Raw genomic sequence first — 18,538 nt, 5'->3', positions numbered from 1 at the left:
AATTTGGAGTGGGACATTAAAGAATCTGAAAATGTGTAAAAAAATCACTGTTAGTCCAGATGATTATGGAGAAAACATATAGGAACAGACAGAGATGGTACAGAACTGGAACAAAAGCTGACTGAAAGCTTAGGGGAAAGTATTTAGTCTATACACAAGAAGAAGTTAATTGTAAATCCAAGAAAGGAATGCAATGATAGCTTCACTGATAAACCACTGCTCTTTGATGTTGCAGCAACTGCCTCAGACTGGTTTATCTCTATAAAGAGGTGATTACAGCTTTGTTGGGTCAAGTGACATATGGATCAGGACTACCCAGAGTACAGCACTCTAAGTGCCACTGAACCGCATGAGAAACTGAACATGAACATCTGAATTTCAGCCTGAATGAGGAAAAAACATTTAGAACAGCTTGGAATGAATCCCGTTTCTCCCTCCCACCAAGGAAAACAGATGGCATCAGAAAGATTAACAACATCCTAACAGTCTATGTTACTGTTCTTAAAAAGAGAGAGGCAGAGGAGTATAGGACAGGAAGGAATGTTCCTCATGAATTATGATGCCCTACTACTGCTTACAACCATGACATTTAACCTTGTAACCAAATTCTTCTAACTCCATCTCCAGTCAAATGGTTTCTTGCTCCTGGCTAGTCCTACTGGAATGTTCTTTTAGAACTCCACTTTTTCTGACTTTCGTACTACTATTAATAACTGGCCTAAATTCATTCAGAGGCTATTTATACTCACTTACTCCTTTGCTAACATGCTCATTTATAGGTATGAACTTGATAGAATAGATGCATATCTAACAGAATAAGAAAATTTAGAATAAGCGATAGAAGCTATAAAGTCATCAAAACCAGATTCATCCTTTAAGAATCTTTTTTTGAATTATCGGGCTATGAAAGGTATGGACAAATGTTCTAAAATACTTTTATTTAAGCCAACTTTTTGTTTATTTTACCTCAATTAAAAAGGAAATACTGCAATAAAATGGATGCATGCAATGGCTTCTCTATTGGAAAATGTCATAGAAAGCATTTCTGGCCTCCCTCATGCTAGAAAGGCTGATCTGGAGTCTGGAGCACAATATTAAAGGAGAGCACTGAGAGAAACAGCTTTGCTTAGACCCAAGAAGAGGAGGCACAGAGGGATTTAATGTCTCTCTTCATCTGCTTACTGGGGGATTGCAGAGAAGAGAGGCCTAGATTCTTCTTGGATGTGCACAGGAGAAAGCCAAGGTAACAGCACAAGTAGCAGCAACGGAAATTCTGACTAAATACAAGAAAAAAATATCTCCACAATGAATGTGGTGAAGTACTACGACAGTGAAGCTAGAGAGTTTGAGTAATCTCTTCACTCAGAGATGCTCAAGAGGATGAGCAGCCTCATTTAGCATCAAAGCTAGCCTTGATTTGAGCAAGAGCTGGACTACAGGCTCTCGGCTTCTCAAATTCACTGACCCCAAAGGTCCATGATTTGATTTATTCAGGGTTTTTGTTTTAGAAGTTTTGTTCATACACTGAAAACACGAAAGACTGGGAAAAAGTATTCAGAAGAAGGTCATGTTAAGCTTTCCTTTTTATTGGGTGCCCACTTTTATTACATAATGCAGCAGCATGGGAAAAGCTTTCTTGCAGTAAAACATATTCCACTTTTCCCAAAAGACATAAAAAATATCTGCATTAGTATGCTTCTCGGAAATGGAACCGGAAGACATTAGCAACCATGATTATTGTGTCTTGTAGAATATCAAAATGATCTAAACAGTATTTTAGCATGCTTGTTGCATGTTTGTTGTCAGAAGCTTGACAACTCCTACCTTTGGAATTTTGTTATTTACAACGCATTACGTAGTCACTCTCTTTAGACTCCAACATAAAGATTTGAAACAAAGAATGACAATAATAACAAAAAAATTGTATGCATATTTTACATTAATTTCCTTCCTAGTTTCAAAATTTAGTCCTAGCTTTTATGAAATTGGTCCTGTTCTGTGGTTCAGATGCTCCTAAGTTCATCCTGCTCATCTGCTGTCTTTTTTATCTGCTGTCTTTGAATTTTGAGATTCCAACTGTTGGTTATTGACAGCTGCCAAAATCAGTCTGGAACTGCTTTTACTTCAAAACTCTTAAAAGTTGAGAAGTCTTCTGAAAACAGGAAATATATTTGGTAAATGTGCCGATACCCTACAGTTCAAAAAAATTGCAATAAGTATTTAGTAAGGGAGCATGAATCTGAGATCTGTGCCTCTTTCAACATATTCAATGACATTCATTCCATGAAATGCCTTCACCAAATACCATTCATCCTAAATTTAATGACTTCAGACATATGTTCAGCTCTGTTCTCAGCAAAACGATTTCTTCATACCAGTAGAGAAATATTTTGATGAATGCTATTAAATCTAAATAAAATTTAAAATCAAACTGAAGTTTTAAATAAAATTCTTGCCTCTTTTTGTTCAAAATAATCTCTGACAAGTTTCTCCTGTTTTAATCCTACCAAACCAGACACTATTCACATTCCAGTCCTGTATTCAGGCTGAAGGTATCTGCTCTCATGGAACTAAAGATTAAGAGCAAAATTCTCCAAGTCCTTTCCTTTATTATCTCTCTGCTATACTGATCATATCCAAGTCTAAATATTCTGTATATCACAGGAATGATTCCAATTCAGTTCCTTGTTTACCTCAAGTTGGTATTAAGGAAAGATCAAGTATAAGTATGTTAATTCTAACATTCTGAAGTGTTTTGCCAAATTCTGCAAAATGGGTATTTTTGCGTATGCACCTGGCCTTATTTCTTTATTGATCATAAATTTTTTTCCAAATTTGTTTGCTGCAGACAGAACTATCAAAAACCCCAAAACAAGACAAAGCAAAACAAAAAACAGGAGAACGTTTGTGGCTGTGCCATCAGTTTCTGATAAAAATGGAAATGGGTTACTCGCTTTTCGAACTTCATATCCTGATGCTCCAACATTCAGGAACAAGTCAAAGTTTGCACAACTGTTATGTTGTTATGTTATGTTACTACCCTGTGCTTCTGGGTAACGCTCAGACAAATAGTGCTGTCCCATTCTAAAAATCCTGCAGCCTCATTTTATAGCACAAACAAACAAATAGGCAAAACACAAAAGAAGGGGCTGTTAGAAACAAGATATCCCAGTAAGGTACTGGTACATTTACTTCCATTAGCAGAAATGTGCAACACGTAGATCTCTGACCGCTTTCTGGCTTTAAACAAATTGGAAGGTTTAAGAAGAACTGCTTTAATTATTATAACCAGAGAAATCAAATGTAATTCACTATTTACCGCAAAAACAACAGACTGGAATAGATTTGGGGAGAAATTACACGAAAACAGTTTTACAAACAGTGCACAGGAATTATTCCACATAAAGGGCTTGTGTGTAAGAATGCATGAAAATACCTCAGTGAAAAGTGGGGAACAGACCCTGTAAAATGAAATCTCACATGAATTCCTTACTCACAGCATGTTAAGCCCTGTTTCTCCCCACTTGTTCACCAGGTCAAAAGAAACATGTCATGAACCAGAGCAACCTGAAAGCAGTCTTCCACCACTACACCAGCACCACAGTGCTGACTGAAGTACCGAATCAGGGCCATTAGATATTTTTTAGGTTTACTAGTTCAGATTAGTTGTGAGATGAGTTAAGAATGCATAAACATGCACCAAAAATGAGAGAAGCCTGTTAAGTCTGAAAATTTCTGGAGCATTGAGGATGGAAATTGCTGAACTGGTACTGAGAGATTTGTGAGCATCAATTTATAACAGACAGGACTGTAAGAAAAGGGTTTCATTTTGTCACTTTCCATGACAGAAGAAAGATATTATTTAGCTGACAAAGAACCTGTCTTCTGGATTTAGAAAATGATTATAATAGATGTCAGTCTGCTGGAGAAAGAAGTTCCCACTGGTTTAAAACAAGTTGTTTATTGAGATTTTCTTGAGTTACTTTTTTCTTTTAGGGAATTTTGCTTAGAAAGAACTGTCAGCTTACAGACACACAGTGGAAATTCAAAAGCTTGTTACAAGATCCGCAGTACGGCATAACTAATGTACTATCACTACCTTGCATCATCATAAAGAAACGGGTACCAAATATTTTTCCTGTTTCATGTACGTGGGCAGCGACCAGATTTTAACCCATAGTTCTATGATCTTTTAAGCTGCTGCATTTGTACACAAGTATCCCATTCAAATGCAGACTGTATATTTTACAATTGAAGTTGACAGACCCTTCTTTCTAGAGAAAACAGGCCAGCCCAGCATTATATGTTACTTTGTGAGACTGTGATATCACACAGAGATAAGGGAGGAGGTAAACAGACGATGTTTACTCCTTCCTCTCCTCCACTTCTGAAATACTCCATCAGTCAATAGAAAATTAAATTAGCCAAATTACTCCACCTAAGTGTACAGTATTTGCCCTTTCCAAACAGAAACGTCAAGACTCTGCTATGACTAAAGACGACTCACAACCAAAATCCCAGTTCTTAACACTCAAATGAAATCAAGGTTGGAATTTTGCAAGGAAACATTTGCTTTCGAAAGTACATAAACATATACTTTCAAAAGTACAGTTAAATATCAATGTGTTACCATAAACATTAAAATGTAAGCATCCTAAATATTTTTTCCCCCTTATATTTAGTCATGTTTAATTTGTTTGCTATCATTATTTGTATAATTAGGAGTTCAAAACTTTTTTAATGTGTCACAGGAGGTGATTCTTCCCCTCAGCACTAGTGTGGCCACATCTGCAGTGCCCTGTTCCAAACTCCCCAGTACAAGTCTGACTTGAGCTTACTGGAGAGAACTAAGTACAAGCCCAGCAAGACGATGAAGGGATGGAAGCATGTAGCATTCTATACATCAAATGCCGTCTGAACCTAAGAAGGTACGTTTTCAGTGTGACTGTAATTGAACACAGGCACAAGTTGCCCCGGAGGCTGTCGAACCTCCATCTGTGTAGATTTTCAAACCTGAGTGAACAGAGTCCAGGACACTTGGCTCCAGGTGACTCAGCTTCCCAGGGTGTTGCACTAGACAATTTCAAGAGGTCCCTGACAACCTCAGCTGTTCTGTGATTCTACAATTCTATGGCTTTTTCTAGTTAAAACATGCTATATGTAAATTTCAGGCATAAAGAAATGCAGAGGTTCCCTCTGCAGAAGTGAAGAGTTATGCAAAATCTGAATCTTTCTTTTATAAGTAAAAGAAAATACGACTCCAAGACAAAGCTACTTGTCATGACAGGTTCCATTCCTGGTTAAAAGCAATTGATCATTTACTAGTAGAGAAAAAGGGAAAGTAAAGCTTCCCATAATTTAATCTGAAATTAATATTCCAGCAGTGGTGTTTAAAACATTCCGCATTTTACAGAAAAGAGTGATGTGCATGTATCAGTATTCTCAAATACAGACAAATGTCATAAGTATAACACTGTGCACAAAAAACCGCAAATAGACTAGGCTTTGATTAATATCTCAGATGCCATTAAGTTTCATGAAAGTCAACATATTGAATATTATTAATAGATTTATTCTTGTTTGAATGAAGACATTGTTCGAGGTCACTGAAACTCAGCATTTCTGTTTCAAAGCAAAATTGCAAAGTTTCCAGACCAGTGTCAGAATCAAGCCTTTATTTAAAAATGTGTTTAGTACATTTTCTATTATTTCATGTTGTTTCAATTGTAGCAGTCCGCAGTGGCATGTCTTATCATTTCAAGTCATGTAGAAAAATGAAATACTCAGTGAACTCATTAGAGGAACAGATGTTTTTAACACCCATGTGTTAGACTGTGATAACATTTCTAGACAACTGAAAATAGTTACTCCTCCAATCTACTCCCAAGGTGTCTAATATTTTCTGATTCAAAATGTCAAGATGTTTAATTATAACATAAACAGGAGAAACTTCGACCAAGAAAACAAGGCAAAATGAATCAATTTATCTGTAGTGGTTTATAAAATAAAATAGAATAAAATAAAATAAAATAAAATAAAATAAAATAAAATAAAATAAAGATAATATTTTGGCTTTCATATCTATGACAACCATTTGTTGTGTCAAATAATCTCTGATGGCATCAGGTGTTATTATGAACTTGTAGTGACAAATAATGAACTAACTGAAACAAACCCCAATATATTTCACATAAAAAAAATTAAATTAAATTCTGACATTTCCCAATAACATAGGAAAATACCTGCCTTTCAGAATTAGCTGTTCAGATTCAAATTTTGACAACTTCATGAATTTCCTCAAAGTATATATGCAATTCTACCTTCTTTCACACAGACTGGGAGATCTTGATCAGGTAGGGATCCAAGCACTACTGTGAGGCAGCAAAAGTGGTGGTGATTAGTTCACTTTCATATGGTGGAAATGCTCTTATTAATGCTTTAGGAGATCGGCTTTGTGCCCATTGATCTCAAGGCACAGACCTGAAATCCCTTAACACTTTCCAGAAAGATGAATGAGCTTTCTTAAGTAGACCCGAATGAAGCTTTCTTAAGTACCTACACACTAACTCCAGTGAGGACAAATCTATCTTGTCCTAACAAGATTTTCTTGTGTCTCTACAATAGGAAGACTAAAGAAGTTGGAGCCTAAACCAGAATCTGCTGTACATGTTGGTGCTGTGAAATAAACCATGACATATCAGAAGATGAAGTCCTCTGCTTTCACTGTGTCTTATCATAGGGAAGAACCACGAAATGTACGAGTCAACATCACCGGCACATTAACTATGGACTTTCCAATAGTGATGACTCAGTCTGCAAGCAACAGTAAAACACATCCCTGGAATCCAATCCAAAATGCTCCAGCTTTGGGAAACTCAACAAACACCAGTTTTTTAGCTTTTGATCACTGCTGTACATCAAGTTTATGATACAGTTCTGTGGTTTTGGCTCCACATGCGTTGTATGAGACACAGACAATGCTCCTTGTACAGAAAGTAACTTTTTTAGGGAACACCTTTAAAATCACTTAGCCAATTTATGCCACAATCTAAAAGGCATTATCAGTAGCATTGAGACAGATAATCTATATGAATCTACATAAAAAAATACAACTGAAATTTGCAACTCACCTCCAAACACTAAAATAATGTAGAATAACATTTGTTTGAAGGAACACATTTACGCTTTTTTAATGCATCTAGTGCTGTCAAAACTAGACAAGATCAACCAAGGGGCTTGCTTAAAAATTACATGAGCGCTTAAATACCTTTGGATTATTGTCAAATCAACCAACACAGAAGCCCTTAGATTTTAATTACCATTGGCAGTTCATAGAATCATAGAACCACCAGGTTGGAAAAGACCCATCGGATCATTGTGTCCAATCATTCCTATCTAATACTAAACGATGCTCCTCAGCACCTCGTACACCCACCATGCCAGAACATTATCTTATTGCTTAGCAGTTTCATACCTCCTGATTACAAGTTTCTTTACTACATATTTTTAACCTAGGAAAGTATAACTGTCATTCCTACATTCATAGCCAAATTCAGAGGAGTGGAATAGCTGACAGAAGTCAGAATCACTGAGCGGTTGAGGTTGGTAGGAACCTCTGAACATGACTAGGTTCAATCCCTGCAGGGCATCAAGCAGGGACAGCTGGAGGAGGTTACCCAGAACCGTGTCCAGTCAGGTCTGGATATTTCCACAGATGAGACTTGACAACCTCTCTGGGCAACCTGTTCCTGTGTTCAGCTACCCTCACAGCAAGAAATTGTTTTATTATGTTCAGAGGGAATTTCACGTGTTTCAGTTTGTGCTTATTGCCTCTAGTCCCATCTCTGATGTCCACCTTTTTCACTCCCTCCCATCAGGTATTTATATATTTATTTTGACCCCCTCTGAACCTTCACGTTTCCAGAGAAAACAGCCCCAGCTCTCTCAGCCTCTCCTGACACAAAAGCTCCAGGCTCTTAATCGTCTTAGTGGCAATTCTCCAGACTTGCTCCAATAAGTTTCTACATTCAGACAATGTCTTTTCAATAAAAATGACCAGGCTACTAGCAGGCCTAAATTGACATCACTATATTGATTTCAGTGAGAGCTTTGATCTCTTTGAATAGGAGATGGCTCCATTTAACAAGAGTAAAGGCAAACAGTGTGATGTCAAGAGTAAACAGGAAAACATTGACAGTGAAAGTATTACATATCTAGTGGTAAAAGTTTATGCTAATTAAATAGTATCATCAGTGCTGAGTAAATGGTAGTTGCTAGGAAAAAAAATCTCTGTATCTTTGATTCAAACTCCTTATAATTATAATAAAAAGATTCTGTAGTAGAGAGGATCCCCTGCAGGAGCAGATGCTTTGTAGCTGTTTGGGGTCTGTAATGCAAATTTTCCCTTTTGACCTGATTAACGCAACAGACATTGTCTCAGAGAAGGAGGATTTTATATTTCATCCTGCTTATTGCAAAAATTTGCTTCCTCAGCATGATTCAAGGAAAAAAAAAATCCAATCCTGGCAGCCTAAGAACCTTTTTAGTCTTAAAATGTTACAACAAATGCCTCATTCTGCAAGTGTTAGAGAGCCTTAGTTTAATCTTGGTCATAACGTGAGTTTCCTCCCTACTGTAAAAGAGCAAAAAAAAAGAGCAAATATTCCTTGACTGAAGAAAACATATTAGTGTCCACCATAGGAGAATTTGCTCTGTTGCTTTAATATGTTAATAAATCCCTGCTAAAAAATTATTTTATTAAAAGTAGCGTATTATCATCAGGAAACAAGTTTTGACTCTTGAAGAAAAGTCCACAGAAAAACAACTATTTTTTCCCAATGAGAAAAATGATGTTGTAATGAGGAGATTCCAGACCTGCATTTTGCTATAACACATTGATTCATTCACTGCCCTCGTGCCAAAGTATAGGCAGAAGTTCAGACCATTCCAAGTGCTACCCCCATTACACGTGCCCTGACATATTTTGATGTCTGCTATTGGTTCTTGTCCGTTATCAAGTTTTTTACACCAATATAAAATCAAACTGGATTTTCTGAAATTACTCCCTTCACCAGGCTCTTTGGAGACCTGGACTACAGACATTAACCAAACTCATTTGTACTGAATTTCACAAATAGTAAAAATTGGGAAAACTGAAAATCTTTCAAAAGAAAGTGAAAAGAACTTCAAAGCAAGCCTCCTATTTCTACTGATACAACCCTACCAGTAGACAGCGTATGTTTTAAAATAAATGTTTCTCACTAGAAAGAAGAAACAGAGACTACTGAAAAGTTGCTACAACACTGCTACATGCTGCTTATTGTTCCCGTTGTACTTTCCTAATTCACTTTTGTTTGAATGCCTGCTTTGCAAATGATTTCTTATTTTATTTCACTTCAAACTACCATAACAATAAAAATACTGTAAACCCTTTTGACAGATATAGATTTCTGTTAACTGTTTGCTTACATTTTAATTAATTGCAATATAACCTTTTTGAGTAGATTTAAAGCCTATTAAACAAGACAAACCCTTTAATTTCAATATGGAAAAAATTCAATGAAATGCAAGGTTTCATTGACATTTAAAAGCTGATCCAGCACACTTACGAGCTTAAAGACACTGGTATTTCTCTCATGCCTGGAGCATGCATCATGCTTTCTGAGCTATTAGATGGTAACCAGTGGGGAGCGGAAGCCTGCACTGAGCTCTACTTGTGTACACCTATAATAGTGCCATCAATGTCAGCGGGTTTCATCTGACACAACCCAGAGCAATATTTGTTTTTAAATGAATGGGGAGGTCTTAAAAGTACTTGAAATTTGGGCCTCTCCAGACTACACACTATATGCTACTAAGCACTACACCATCAGTTAATTCATTCAAGTGATTCTTGACTGTTTTCCTCCTTTTTATTGAGCCACGAGAATGGAAATCTAGTGAGTGCAGCCGAGCACCCTTTCAAGATCACAAATGTACCCATGTGCATCAACTAAACAGTTCTGATTACAAGAATATAAATATTTATTGAGGAAAAAAGGAGTATCTACTTAGTAGCTATTCCTTTAGCTGCAAATTTCTAGAAAGTGACTGCTTTGATTCACAACTCTTTTTTCATGTAGTGGGTTCCTTCAAAAAAAAAAAGAATAAATTTTAATTAACAACGGTTAAAGAGGACTCAATTTAGAGCAAGTAGGTCAGCACCTGCTTTGAAAGGACTGCTTTGAATGAAGTCATTACAGCAGTACTTGTGCTGAGAGCTGTGTACCTTTTAATTTACACTTTCTCCTCTTAACGTACGCCCAGCCCAAGCAGTTAACTTTAAAATGAATGCAGCAAAATGAAAATAACTTTAAGATCAAAAAAAAGGGTTGTGTCTCCAAAATGGGAGCTCTCAGCTGTCAGTCAGCTAACACAATCACACACTTTTTATGAAATGCTGATAATCTCATAAAATCAAATTTATCTTTATAGTAGGCCAGTTCCGGTCTCTTGACACTTACCATGGATCACAATGGGGAGCAGTTACTATAATGGACCTCTGAGACTGAGAGATGAATTTCATTGTTTTCCTTTTAGCAGTGTGATAGAAATATAAAACTAAAAAATGCCATGTGCAAATATGTCAATAACACAATTTAGGATGAAGCTAAATGACTGAGAAAGTGTGGAAAAGGAGTCACTCTGCATCTTATGAAATGTTCTCCAGTAATTAGTTTTCAGAAACTCTCTTTGTCACAATTTAATATTAGAACCATCAGAACGTCAAAGCAGTGCCAAACATCAATCTACATCTCCTTCACTCAGGCTTGGAAGCAGATACGAAAAAAAGCAGATCACGAAGCTCAAGGTAAAAAAAGGAAAATGTCCCTTGCATCAGGTCCATCTCGAGCTCAACAGAGCACGCCTTCTGATATTTTGATCCAGCTACAGCAAATATGCTAGTATATAAAGACAGCATCCATCAGCGAGGCTGAAAGTACCACCTCAGAGCAGACTTGGGAACAACCTTGAAAAGCAGAGGAGATGCGTCCACATGCAGCAGAACAGTGAGAATTCCTATGTCAGTTGGAATGTCTGTTTAATGCCACACCACATCGCTTTGTGTCACCAGGAGGGTGACAGTCTTGGGAGCTCCCTACCACATGCTGGCACCCCAGCTTTTGTAGATACCCTGGAGCATTTACAAGGAATGAAGTCTTCCCCAGGCCACAGCAGCAGGCTCTGTCTGACACGATCATGGAATGCATTCCTCTCTCTTAAATACTTGCTTTCATCTTCTCCATATGGCAGCTGACAGGATTGAGTATTTCTTAAATCGTAGACATTAAAGAAAGAGGGGAAAAATATGCAATGCCCCTGAGTTCAAAAAATAATGGGCAAGGATTAAAATGTCACTGGACTAGCTTAAGCCTGTTCAGAAAGCCAAAAGCTGGACTTCAGAGAAACAAATAGAAATCCCTACCAAATTTCCAACTCAATGTTTTTCCTGTTGAAACAAATATTTTGCCAAAAATGAAACTTGTAATACAAACATTTTCCTACAAGAGTTTTGTTTTCCAAATAGGAGGTATAAAAGTGTTTTGATAAACTCGAGATGATCCATTTCCTAGAACAGAATACCAAAATAGTGCTTCATGTAAATGTTCTGCATCCTCTACCAGACTCTAGATTAAGCATCTGGAATATATTGCAATGGAATGTCTCAATTGACCTTTTCTTGCTGATTTTATAAGAAATTCTTCAGAATTCCCAAAAGAAAAGAAAGAATAGTGAAAATTCCCTCTTGAACTCAAATTCCACAGTTTGATCAGCTGTAGTTTCTAGGCAACCAAATCTATCCTTAAAGTAGGATGCTTAAAGCAGGCTGTGGCTTGAATGCAGCCTCTCCAGAGAAATACAGTATACTGAGTTGTACCTGTGACGGGTACCCACACTCTTTTGGAGGTGAAAGAGGCATATGGGACTGAGAAGGTGTCTTGAGCAGCCACAAACACAATCTGGATGCTCAAAATACAGATGGAATTGAAAGAAAAATATACACACACTAAGCTACTCACAAATTAGGGAGCCCTGTTCTTTTATTGTCTTGCATGATTTAATCTTATCACTTGATAAGCTGCATGACATCCAAGTAGGCAATATCAGTCACCCACATCCCCAGGTAGGCATGATCCAGGACATAAACTATCTCAGAGGGGGAAAGAAGCACACATCAGAAAGGTTTTTATTCAGTATTTTTAGAATGAAGACATGAGGAAAGTAACAGAACAGTTCCTACAGAACATCATTGCTTTGTACAGCACTGCTAGGGGAAAACTGCTTTCATAAAGGCTTTTAAACAATATTTATAGGCCCAGTAACTATAATATTTGAAAGCCTTTGAAAGCCAGCCTTATAGCTCTTGGCTAGTCTCCTGCGTTATTTTCCCATTGTGCATGGCAGAATGGCAGCATGCAATTCTACTTCAATAAAGTTCCCCACAAAAACTATTTCAAAAGAAACCAGAAAACCAAGTACTTCAAAGTTAAGAAATGACCTGCCCTTACAACCTTAATTTTACCCAGTTTTATGACCGTACTGTGACCCAGTCTTTGATTTCACAGTATTGCCAATTTGTCTGGAGGTGTCTCTGATATGGGAGTATTCTGAAAATGAAGGTGAACATGTAATACAAGTCTACCAAATATACAAATGAGCTGTACATTACACAGATATGAATTCTTACTCATAAACCTGAATTTCCATTCATTTCAGAATTACTCAGTGCCAAATTTCAACATTTTGCACCAGATACTTGAAGCACGAGAACATCTAAAACTACAATAACCATGTTTAAGAACTATGAGTTATTGATGTTTCCCTGGTCCTCGGAAGCTGTTCTGACAGCTATTACAACTTGAAACTCTAAGGAAAAAAAGGTAAATCAATAACAAAAAAAGTTTTAGCCAGAAACAAGCCTGGAAAACATCAATCAAATGCTTCATTCAGCCAACTGTTAAGCAACTGAAAGTGTGTGGCTATCCAGAAAATTATTCAGCCTGCTTAATTATGCATATTGATAATGTTCTGTCTATAAACCAGAGAGGAACAGATGTAGCATTAGAAATGCAGCCTCAGATGAGTAAACACCAGTTTCACTATAACAGTAAAGGAGTTCTCTTTTGCATTTAACTTTTTATTAAATTTTAATGAGAAGGATAAAACAAGAAAACAGTTGAATAAATTTGTCCACTAAAAATGGTATAAATGATTGAGAACCTGTTTGTGCAAGTAATGACTATATTTCAACACAAAGCCTGATTTCTAGATATTCTCAGTTATAAATACGCCTGACCATGGTCTAAGAATAGCAATAATGCCTGCCAACTATACAGTGTTTATCCCTTTTCCCAGTTGAGTCTACACCTAGCTAGCACAGGAGTACTTCACTGATCTCCACTTTATAAGTCTGCATAGAGATGAACTTATCAAGAACACTCTTATTTAGGTAGAATCCACCCTCTGGATGTTATAAATGCATATTTGGAGAGAATAATTCCAATGGCATCATAAGTAAATTTTTGCTCTTCTTCAGAACATGCAATACCTGGAGGCACAAACAACCTGAAAACATAGCATGGCACCATTGGTTTCTTACAAAAAGCATGGATTTTCTTAACAAAAGCACACATTTCGTTAAAAACCTGTTCCAAAGGAAGCTAATTAAAATATTTTTACTTCAGACCAAATTGTTTGCTTTTAATATCTAGCCTTGCTTTAAAGCCTTTAAACTAAGAAGAGAGCCAGACTATGAGCATGACAGCAATCTGCCCGTGATGCTCTGCCCTTCCTAAACAGGATGCAGTAGGAGTGGCTCTGTTTGCACTTAACTGGTTAGAGCACAAGTATTTCCAATGCACTTACAAAATGTTTTATAGTGTATAATAACCTCTTATGGATTAAGTGAGAAACGGTTGAGTATCACTTGAGAGCATCATAAATGGCTTCATATTTGTGAACGTGGCAGGGTCTCATTCTTTCACAATCATGTACTTATTACACCACAGGATTACTAATAATTGTGAAATGCTTTTTTTTCCCCTCACTTCTTGAGATGGATGACTTGTAAATCATTTCTCCACCCCTCGAAGAATGGTTCAGCAAGAAAACAAGGAAAGACTCTGGCACTAAGCACTCTGTGCCATGGATTTGACACTCCTAGAAGCAGCGTTCTATGACTGAATCTCACCACCTGAACAGGCTAACTAGAAGAGCTTCAGCTATAGCCACTTTTCAGTGTAGAGCTGTACAGAACTGGCAAGCAGCAGAGAGGGAAAGTATATTTCCAACTAACTTCCAGTGGCTAAGCCCTAATGGCCTGCCAGGAACTCACATGTACACAGTGAAGAGCAACTCATATCACAGCCTTACTGTCTCTGATTATCGATGAAACTGTTAAAACATTCCTGAACAACCTACAGAAGAGTAGGGATGTGCATTTATGGCCCAGATACCGTAGTTATCATAAAATCAGAATGGTTTGCATTGGAAGGGACTTTAAAGATCAACCAGTTCCAACCCGCCTGCCATAGGCAGGGACATCTCCAACTAGACCAGGCTGCTCAACAGCCGATCCAACCTAGCCTTGAACACTTCCAGGGAGAGGTCATCCACAACCTCCCTGGGCAACCTGTGCCAGTGCCTCACCACTCTTAAAATGTTGATTATTTTTAAAAATTCAAATAGAAACTTTTAAAGACAAACTTTAAAATGGGCAAGTGAAACCAAGTTTCTTGTTAATGTTCATCTCATTCTTCAGAGGATTCAGAATTGGAAAAAAATGCAATTACACAGTTGTCAGTAGTCGCAAAGCCTGCTTTCCTATGGATATATGCTTTTTTAAAATCCACTACTCGTCAACTGAAGCCTTCTGTCCCCAAGTGTGTAAATATATAAGTACACTAGAGAATCTACCCTGTCAAATATGACTGAAATCAGTCAAAGGGACCAAAAGTTCACAGAGCAAGACAGAAGGAAATGTATAGACCTTCCTTCACAACGTACGACCTGATGAAAAAAAGGTTAGTTGAGTAATAAGATCAGCTAACCTGAAGCCACAGCTTACCCAGTTGTACAGTGACACTGCAGTAAGAGCTCTGCTCTAGAGATAACTGAATCCAGGAGGTCACCCATGGCACCATGTAGAGTTATGTGCCTCTAGGCTCTTCTGACCAATACCTTACTTCAAGGTACTTAGAAGTCTTGAGAAGTTTGCAAAACTAGAGCCCATATGAAAACTCACCCAGGAACCAGTGCCACATCCTTTCAGACACTTTGGTTATCTTACCACAACCTTCAAACTGGATACTCCCAAGATTTATCTTCCTAAAACTAATTTATGGCTTTAACTAGGTTTGCACTGCAAAAGTATAATCACGGTAAGCAATCTACATATATATATTTCCTATGAATCATACCAGTATGAGTTCATTTCAAGCAAAAGTAAGCAAGTGCTATATATCCTGCAAAAGGGGACTAGAAGCCAGTTCATCGAGCCGGTCTTATGCAATATTAGTAGGAGCTTAAGTTCTGTGAGAACAAAACAGAAACATAGCAAGCCATAAAATGTTAAACCATCCTTAATTAGGGGAAATAATAATACATCTTGCTGTACTGACTTATATGCAAGCACCAACAAAGTTAAAGCAACCATAAGCATTTGTAATACCAAAGAGGTTTCAAACGTCAGAGCATGATACCAACTTAATTTTCATAGAACCTGAATTATTTAAGCACCTGACAATATCCATCCTCTTCTAACACCACAGAAGGCAGTCTGGAAAAAAGTGAATGCAACATGAATGATACATGCCTAATTCAGGGCTATATTTTGTCATCCACTACACTGTAAATCAGCTTTACAGCTAACTCAGCTGACTCTTAGAGCCTTTCTTTTCAACAGGAAAATCCTCCAGAGCACACTTCTCCTTTAGCTGTACCTGCTCATTTATTTTCAGCTGGCTTTCAATATTAGCACTGTGGTGACAAAAAGGAATAAAGGTTTCCTTAAATGCAGGAAGCACTGTCTCTAAGGGCAGCTAAGCATACAAACATGAGGTTGGTGAATTGTTCATGTTTAAGGACAGGGGACATTGCCAACAGCACAAAAAAATGAAGACTACATATCCCAGGGCTGATATGTATTTCAGATAAAAATGAAGCTTCCCTCATTGTCTTAGCCTGCCACTGAAAATCTGCAGGGAACGTGAGGGATAATTGAAAATGGGGACCTTTCATTCATAAGTTAGTATGGCTGGCTTTATCCCCTGGTCATATTTCTGAACTAAGTTGCTTTTATTTAGACTGATCTTTTACAAGCATCAGGTCAGTATAAGTTTTATGTACAATCCTGTAAACAAAACAACATTGGCCATTTTTTAGGCAAAACTTTCAACATCTTTGAAAGCCTCACATGCTGTTCCTTGGATGTAATGAATGATGAGTTAATGTAAATTAATGTCATCTATAAATCCAGTAGTTTAATACTGCCATGAGATATTAAGTGGCTCACAAGTTCCCCGTAGAGAGATAAGTCCATTGCCTAAGTCCTGGAAGTACTCCCATTCACTCCAAATCTGTGAGTGCCTTTCACTGAAAAGATCAGAAGATAGGGACTTTATATCAGTGATATTTCCAGCAACTGAAGTAATTCAGTTATAATTTTGAGAGCTTAAAACCAGCACATAATTTCCAGAGAAATGGATTAGCTAGGACGTGCCTATCAAATGCTGGACAGATCTGTAGTGCATAAACCAAGGCCATTCCTGCTTTCTCCAGCTTGGCTCCTTCTCTTCTAGATATCTGGCAAAACATGTTTTCAAGGCATTTACCATCCATTGATTTTTAACATAAACAAGTCATTTCAGACTCTGTGTTAAGTTTGCAAATAGCTCTCTAGAATGAACCCTCTAAACTTTACTTCTTTTTCTGTGCAGCAAACATTATTTTCACTTGAGAAAGGGTGATTAAACGCTTAATTACCCAACTTGCACATGAAAATGTCTTTCAGTAGAAGTAAATGTGTTTTTTACAGATAGAGGTTAAAGCCCAGTTTGAAAATATATCCCTCGGTGTCTATTCAATAACTACCAAGCTGCTAAAAACTTGGAAAAGTGCACATACATACTTAAATAATGTCAGAGACTCCCTCTGGACATCCAGTGAAGTGCATCACACCTCTGCATTTGCTGGCAAATCCAGCGGATCTCTACCCTGTGGTCAGAACGCAGCACGGAGCACTGCACCCTGCAAACAGCCCTTGGGCCCTGAGGAAATTCAGGGCTCTTTGCTAACACCAGAGGCATATTTAGGTGCACTGTAAAGATAAGACATAAAATAGTTTTAATTTCACTTAGGAAAACAACTTTAGCAAGTGTAAATGTGATTGTACTTTATAACATTCTAATTCTGGGGTGTCTCTCCTGAAAGGAATTTTAAAAAGGGGTCTTCATGTTAGATAACTCATTGGCATGGTACTTTCTGTCAAAGGATGCTTGCTGCAAGAGGCAGCAGATATCCTGATAAGACATTCAATTACATTTCAAACAAACTTTGAATACGCTAGAAAAAATACTTGTATGCACTGCTTTGAGAACTGTAAGAAAGCTGAATAACTGGCTAATCATAAAATTTAATGGTTAAAGGCGATCACATCTTTATTATTAAATATTAGTCAGTGTCACATAGTTTTTGTAATTTTGTATCTCATTCAAAGACTTATTTCTCAGCACAGCTAATTTCAAGTGTTGAAAAACTACACAAGGATACATTGATTTCATCCCATGCATGAGGGCAACGTGGGAAACACACTGGGATGAGTCACTTTCTCTACAGCTCCTTGCAACAGGAATGTGTACAAACTAAACTTAAAAATTAATTTTCATAGAATCATAGAATTACCAGGTTGGAAGAGACCCACTGGATCATCGAGTCCAACCGTTCCCATCAATAAAATGCTTTTAAAAAGCATTCAGACATATGTGAGGGAAAAAAAAAGTCAACCAAACCCAAGTGATACACAGACATAATGCCTGGTTCAGGAGGTCCTTCAGGAACTATTATTAGGATTTAGGAATGTATACTAGGGAATCATGACCTTACGTGGTATTACTTCAAACATCATATGTTTATAATGAGAGACTTAAATGCCAGTAGATCCACTCCGGTTTCTACTTCTTCTTGCCATTAAGAGCCCACGGACAAACAAGCTACCACACACCACAGCAAACACACCATCGTCAAACCTCTCCCTGAAAAATAACAGGGCAGGAAAGGGTAAGACTGGAATTCATGGTAGGAAATTATTTACTTGCACTGTTTGTATGAGAAGGGAAAAATAAAGCTTTTCTGAGAACTTACAGTAAAACACTCTGGCTTTTGGAGACTCGGACTTCTCCTCTCCCTGCATGTTCCTTCCCTGGGTTGCTGCAACCCACAGCCTCTGACTTGCTTGAGCTCAGACATGCCCTACGGTGAGCAGCAGCAGCCCTGTCCAAGG

At 37.5% G+C, this 18,538-nt stretch overlaps 1 protein-coding gene across 5 annotated transcripts in view; it reads right to left on the bottom strand.

The window, feature by feature from the left end:
* The window catches only part of LOC138723162 (leucine-rich repeat-containing protein 7-like), a 175,350-nt gene that overhangs the window by 118,763 nt on the left and 38,049 nt on the right, over positions 1-18,538 (bottom strand). The window lies entirely within an intron of this gene.

The sequence above is a fragment of the Phaenicophaeus curvirostris genome, chromosome 8 (assembly GCF_032191515.1).
Source record: "Phaenicophaeus curvirostris isolate KB17595 chromosome 8, BPBGC_Pcur_1.0, whole genome shotgun sequence".
Lineage (NCBI taxonomy): Eukaryota > Metazoa > Chordata > Aves > Cuculiformes > Cuculidae > Phaenicophaeus > Phaenicophaeus curvirostris.
This window is presented reverse-complemented; position numbering and strand designations above follow the sequence as displayed.